The following is a 7,433-nucleotide window of genomic DNA, read 5'->3' on the forward strand; positions in this document are numbered from 1 at the left end:
TTCTACAACTTGATTGGAGTCCACCTGTGCTAAATTCAGTTGATTGGACATGATTGCCACTCCTCTGTAAAAAGCACATGACAGCCACCTGTAATTTGCAAAAAAGCACCTGAAGGACTCTCAGACCATGAGAAACAAAATTCTCTGGTCTGATGAAAGCCAAGCGGTCTGATGAAAGCCAAGCGTCACATCTGGAGGAAACCAGGCACTGCTCATCACCTGGCCAATACCATCCCTACAGTGAAGCATGGTGGTGGCAGCATCATGCTGTGGGGATGTTTTTCAGCGGGAGGAACAGGGAGACTAGTCAGGGTTGAGGGATAGATGAATGCAGCAATGTACAGAGACATCCTCGATGAAAACATCAGACTGGGACGACGGTTCATCTTCCAACAGGACAACGAGGGCCCGGCCAGAGCCCTGACTTGAACCCGATAGAACATCTCTAGATAGATCTGAAAATGGCTGTACACCGACGCTCCCCATTCAACCTGATGGAACTTGAGAGGTTCTGCAAAGAAGAATGGAAGAAACTGCACAGAAATAGGTGCGCCATGCTTGTGGAATCCTACCCAAGAAGACTTGAGGCTGTAATTGCTGCCGAAGGTGCTTCAAAAAGGTATTGAGCAAAGGCTGTGAATACTTGTGTACATGTTATGTTTTCGTTCTTTATTTTTAACAGATTTGCAAAAAACAGTTTTCACTTTGTCATTATGGGTTGTTGTGTGTAGAATGTTGAGGAAAATAATGAATTTAATCCATTTTGGAATAAGGCTGTAACATAACAAAATGTGGAAAAAGTGAAGTGCTGTGAATACTTTCCGGATGCACTGTATATAGTATTTGTGAATTTAATTTTTTTGCATATATATTGGAATGGGAACTCTTCCTTTGTCTCATCCATCGGAAGAAAACAAACTCATTAGTTCCCAAAAATTTCTGCTATCTGCTTTTTTATCAGTTTTTTTTTTCTTCCTTCTCTTCTTCCTCTTCCTCTCACTCTGATGAACTAATTTGCATGTTATTATCCTGCCGTCTTCCATGAGAGGGAATTGAATTTGAAATGCAAATCATATAAATAATTACCACTTGGCTGCACGGCGAGCTCAGTTTGCATCTCTAATGGCATCATCCAGAAGAAACGAAATGGAGAATTGATTTGTATTTATCGACACATTCTCCCTGTTTCTCCCTGTTTGCTTTTTATTCCATTTTTAACGCTCACCTCTGAATTGTTTACTCGCAAAAGAAAGCTCATTAAGGTGTCGTTATACTGCCTTTGTCAAAGTAAACCTTGCGAGTGTCTCCTAACAGATTGGCGAGAGAGTTTCCTCCAGACCGAAACGGATGTCAGCAGTACAGCTGCTGTAATCAGGAATAAATCAAAAATGCATATGGAGGCTCATCAGGGAGTCATTTGAGGGATTTAAAGTTTGAAAACACGTGAGGAAGTTTACTGATTCAGCTGCCTTGGTTGGAATGTGATCATTGGTGTCGCTATAAAATCACATGATTACAGTCAAAACAAGTTGCTTCCGCTGATGAAAAGCTCAGACGTGTTGTGATTATTCTCACTAATGGGATGATTGTCATTTTGAGAAACTAGTATCTAAATTTGGTAATATACAAATATTGCACCTTTTTTTATCTGCTTTGGAGATTCTGTTTATTAATACAAAAATAATTCAACCAACCCATTGTGAAGCACTATTATACAGTATGTTAGCCAATATATAGAATAAAAGGTCATGGAAATTAACTCCAAGTTCACTGTCTACAACATTAAAGTGATGAACGGATGAATTCAATTCAATCCAATTCATTTTATTTTGCATAGCCCAAAATCGCAAATTACAAATTAGCCTCAGAGGGCTTTACAGTCTGTACACATGCAACATTCTCTGTCCCAAAACCCACACATCGGCACAGGGAAAAACTCCCCAAAAAATGAAAAAAACCTTCAATGGGGGAAAAAAGGGAAGAAACCTTAGGGAGAACGTCAGAGGAGGGATCCCTCTCCCGGGATGGACAGACTGGGGTAAATAGAATGGGTCCAAGCACAGAACCTTGTGGGACTCCGTGACCAACATTGGTGGTCCTCGAGGATTCACCGTTCACGAACACAAACTGGGATCGATCCGATAAATAAGATTTAAACAGCTGAGTGCAGTTCCTTTGATGCCAATCAAGTGTTCCAGTCTCTGCAGCAGGATACGGTGATCGATGGTGTCAAATGCAGCACTGAGATCCAGCCAACTGGATCATGCATCAATGATTTTAATACAGTGTCCTCTGAAATGGGTCATTCTGCATAATGACATTTGGTACTTTTACCAGGACAGCCTCTGGGACAATAGGAGGGAGCGGCATACATGGTTGGCCTACTTTACTGAATTCATTTAAGAGCAACATTTTGAATCAAACGAAAGATTTCCACTTGCGTAGAAATGAAACTTTAGGATTGCATTTCTCTATTTAAAAAGATTTACAGAAGCTCGCCAGATCCAGGCGGCCTCTTGCAGCCTCCTCCGCCTCCTCTGTCCCGCTGGAGCTTAATACCATCAATACATCTTCCTCGACTCAGCATTCAGTCGTGAGTTGGCCGCCTGTCAGAATGCAATGTAACAGGGATTGATTTTTTAACCCAATTGCTCCATGATCATGATATAATGTTGAAATACCAAATAATGTCAGTTAGGTTAGCCTGATTGGGGATCTCCTTTCATTTGAAGCAGCCTAAAATCACAAAATCACTGCTACGCAAATTCTCCATGTCAACATCAAAAAGATAATTTTGTTTGGGAGCTTTGTTACAGCTTCTTCAATTGAACTGTTCAGTGGAAAAAATCCTTTTTAGGTTGTTTAAGCTAAAACGCCCCAGAATTGAATGTGGCTTCACTCATGTGGTTCTGAATGTTAAAGTTATCTGCTTTTCTTAGCCCCCTCCAATTATAAGCATATTTCTTTGGGTTTTTGAATTTATGTGATTAAAAAGAGGAAATTTGAACGGTGGGGGTGCTTATTAATTAATAATAATATACTCATTAGTTTCAGTCTTACAGTTGATTGCTTTTGTTTGGATGGCACAACAGATGTTTCCCATACAAATATTTATACATTACTGCAGCTTGTACTTGCTAAGCATTTGTTTGTGCAAGTTGTCAGGGTTCAACCCAATTTAGTCAATTGGAATCAGGCCAGAAGCTAATAAGAACAAAGGAATTACTTTCACACATAAATTAGAATAAAAAGAACATTTTGTGTTGGTTCTTGACAGTATTTCCAATGCTTTCTATTGGACGGACGCAAAGAAAGTTCAAAATGAATGTTTCATCTCCTAACCATCCCAATATTTGTCCTCCAGTCACCCCACAGGACTCGTCGCTGCTCCATGTTGAAGCCCAGACTCAGTAAATCTCCCAGTGACACTTTGGCTGGCCTCTAGTCGAGTGATAAACTGCACACATGTGATGTCTCCTGGAGTAAGTGGTGGTCTGTGCGCGCTTAACTGAAGGCTGCGTGATCACGTAACGCTTCTCTGCACAGTTATTGTGGGAAGGGGCCCGGGGAACCATCGGAGAGCTGAGACTACCTGATGACCCTACGTGTTTGCACTACGGTGTCATTGACAACAACCATGCCATGAAGGAGCTGCCCCAGCTGTTAAACTCCTTGTTTCACGTATTGTTTTTTTATGCCATTGGCTGTGGCGCAGGAAGCTGCCATGCTTATGGTGCATCCCACCTACACATTTAGGCTCTTTTTCCAACCACGAAAAACACCAATGACTGCAAGAGAGAATTTAGAAAAAAGAAGAACATTCTACTGTTTGTTCACAGATGAAACAAACAAGCTATGTGTTGATGAGCTTTAGAGGTTTAGAAGGTGGATTTTATTTAGCTTTTAAGAAGCTTCATGCTAAGCTAGGCTATGTGCCTCTTGTCCCATCTAGCCACCGGAGACAAAGCTAGAATCACACCAAAAGTGTCCCAGTAGAAGCAAATCCATTCCCTGCTTTGAATATTGTAACCTGGCTGATTTGTGCAATTTTACAGAATTGTTTTATTATAAAAATCCAATTTTCGGAGGTAGTCATCACTTGTTGCCCTATTAGCTGTTGGCTTGATGACAAAGCATGAAGCAAAAGAGCGGCTAACATCCCTATCTATCATATATATGTATTTCTCTTGCTGCTTTGGCCTGTGAACCCACTGAACTTCTGAGGTATGAAGAGCAAAGATTCCAAAGTCATTTGGGTGACAGAGCTGGAAAAACGAAATCCTCACACGTAAACATCTCTGTCCACTCATCATCAACACGGCTGTGCTACATTCCACATCTGGGTGACATCGGGGCTAAGGGTTCGTTGTCCAGAATCCAGCTTTCCGTTGGGTGCAGTTTCAACGTATTGATCTAAATCTCCCGAGGCACAGAATGAACAAATGTTCTTTTTTTTTTTCTTAAACCAGAGACGTTCCCCGAAGGAAACACCCGCTGTCAGCTCAACGTCCCTCAGCAGCTCCGAGGACACGCTGGCTGTCAGTCGATCTGTGGATGAATCCCCCCGGGATAGTCCGGAAGACAAGATCAGTGTGAGATACGTGATGGTCAAAGGTCAGAGGTCAAAGGGTTGGGGGGCAGGCAGGGTTCAGATGTTCAGACGCCACGGATTCAGCCGTGCGAGCCCGCACACGATGCAGAACGACACGCAAACAGAGGTTAGCTTCTTTAGTAATGTACAATAAAGAAAGACATGTCCTGCAAATCGGCGTCCAGAGGCTCAAAACAACGCAACTCTGTTGTCGGTTGTCTCTTTGTGGCCATGAGGCCTCTTTAAATTCTTTTTTTCATCTTCGTTTTTTGTTCTTTCATTTTTTTAAAATGTATTTCCCATCATTTAGTGATATTTTTGTGGTCCTTTGGGGACATTTTTCATCTTTCAGGGGGCCAATTGTGTCTCTCTTTGGGGAGGTTTGGTGTCTTTATGAGGTCTTCTGTTGTCATCTCTTTCACTGACTCACAGGTGAAGTCCAGATAGCCTCCTGACTACTTGAGCCCACGGGGCCTGGGCCTAGTGGTCCCATACCCCAAATCAGGATACTTCATGGGTGTATCCATAATGGTGTAAATGAGTTGAAACATCGTGTTATTCTCTGGTTCGGTCTTATGAGTCAACATCTCACTGAGCTATACGGTGACATGCGTCATGCTCATTCATTGTGTCCTCTGTCCCCAAGGACTTCCTCGGGGAATACCTGATCTCTCCTGTGCTTTAAGTGGTTACCTCTCAGGTTACTCTCTCTGTTGGGGGTGAGGCTCTTTCTCACAGTACGTCCTGTCCTCCATGAAACACTGGAAACCGGACACTCCTTTCTCCCCAATCCAGGCTGAAGAGATCAGAGCACTCAGGGAGATCATCTTTCAGCTCCCACGTCTGACTCCGGGTTTAACCACGAGCCGGCAACGCCAGGTTCAGGCTCGTCAGCGCTCCACTCCAGCTCAGGTGGTTCAGTCCATGACCTTTGCTGAACCGTCTTCACGATACACAGCTCACTTTTTGTCTGCGTGATGAGTAATCCTGGTAATTAAAGCAGAGATCAAACAGAAAGGTGCAGTGAAGATGTATTCAACCCCATCCTATCAAATATCAAAATGACTGATGAAGAGGATCCTTTTTGGTTGTTGGTGTCTACAGTTAAACTTGATCACAGCTGATACTGGATTAAAACCAACATAAATGTGATCACGAGGTTTGTGCAATGAATGCATTTGACCATGTTATGAAAATAATATGTATATCATAAACCAGTGATTCTCAACTGGTGGGTCGCGGACCCGTTTTTAGTGGGTCGTGGGCCTTTGCATGGGAAAAGAAAAAAAAAGAAAAGAAAAAATCATCCTGTGATTTTATTTTGAAGGGACTTTTTTAATGCAGCGGAGTGTCGTTTTTTTGCCAGCTCGTCCGTCCATGTTTTCAGCAGCGTGTGCCAGGTTGGGTCAAACCATTCTGATATGGGGGAGACATTGGGTTTTTAGGATAATTAATATAAAATTCTAATTTGAGATGTTGAGAATGTTCCTTGATTTGGGTCGCGGCTTGTCATTAAGGGGTGATGGTGGGTCCCGGAGCCAGACCAGTTGAGAACCACTGTCATAAACCATAAATGACCTATTTTTTTGTCGGACCAAAGAATTAGTGACCCTCCCTGAGTGTTAACTGGGGGGGCCGGGCTTCAGTTGTGCACATTTCTGCAATCCCCAATTCTCAAACCAGACTTTTTTTATACTTTGAGACCACCACATAAAGAATTGATGGATCTCTGGTTGACGCGCAGCTGGTCTTCAGCTCAGTTCTGGTCCGTCTCGGTTCCACAGGTGTTTTTAGCATCAGGCGCTGCAGTCGCAACGCCAACTCGGCTTCAGCCGACCTCTGCTTGTTGTTATCAGAGCTCCTCTCCGCTTTATTTAGCCGTACGGCTGCTTTTTAGTGCACATTAGTGCACAACCGATAACACCATCCCATCCGACACCCAGCTGTTACCCCCCTCGTAACTGTACTGCACTTCTACTCCACTACACCTCAGAGGAAAGTGTTCTACTTTTTACTCATATGCATTTATTTAACAAACACTTTTCTTCTTAGATTACAGTCCACTCGAGTATTCATGGCGTTGTACTGCCAATTAGATTTACTCAAGTAGCATTAATGCAAAGATAAGCTGAAATTTTAATGAGGTCATGTACTTTTAAGAATCATGAGGTTGTAAATTGCTCAACAAAGTGGGGAGCCCCCAAAAGCACCAGAAATAAATATGGATGCTGTTGTGTGTATATATATGCATGCTTGCTGCACACCATTATTTTAGAAAAATGTAAAATTGGGGGTTTACACATTATTATCTTGTGTGCATTAGACTTGGACTTTTACACTCCTGCAAGAAAGTCAACATCTTTTTGCAAAGGTCTCCATGGCTCACATACCCACATTGCACCATGTAAACCACCCGTCTCTAATCGGGACTAAAGCCTAAAATGCCTTGACGTTTATTTACGTCGTAAAACAATAGGACATTTAACGAAAGCGAGGAAGGAAATAAGAGGGCCATTTGTGTTAACTGTTTGGTTGCTGTTACTTGTCGAAAGTGATGAGGAATGTGCTGCAAATAATGTGACCACCTCTTTATTTCCCACTACATCAATGCTGACACGGCATCTAACGGATTTATAACATCCGCCTTGTTATTTTCTCTGACCCAACCGCCCCTTTTGCTGCGCAACGAAAGTCTGTTTAAAAAACAAGACATGCTTAAGGGAAGGGGATCTCTAGAAGTAAATATTTAAGAAAGAAAGCGACTTTGAATTTGGTCACAGATCACAGTGTGTTCCAGAGGATTGTTAAATGTTCCTTGATGTGGAGTGTGTTGTTTAGGGTT

The sequence above is a fragment of the Pungitius pungitius genome, chromosome 17 (assembly GCF_949316345.1).
Source record: "Pungitius pungitius chromosome 17, fPunPun2.1, whole genome shotgun sequence".
Taxonomy (NCBI): Eukaryota; Metazoa; Chordata; class Actinopteri; order Perciformes; family Gasterosteidae; genus Pungitius; species Pungitius pungitius.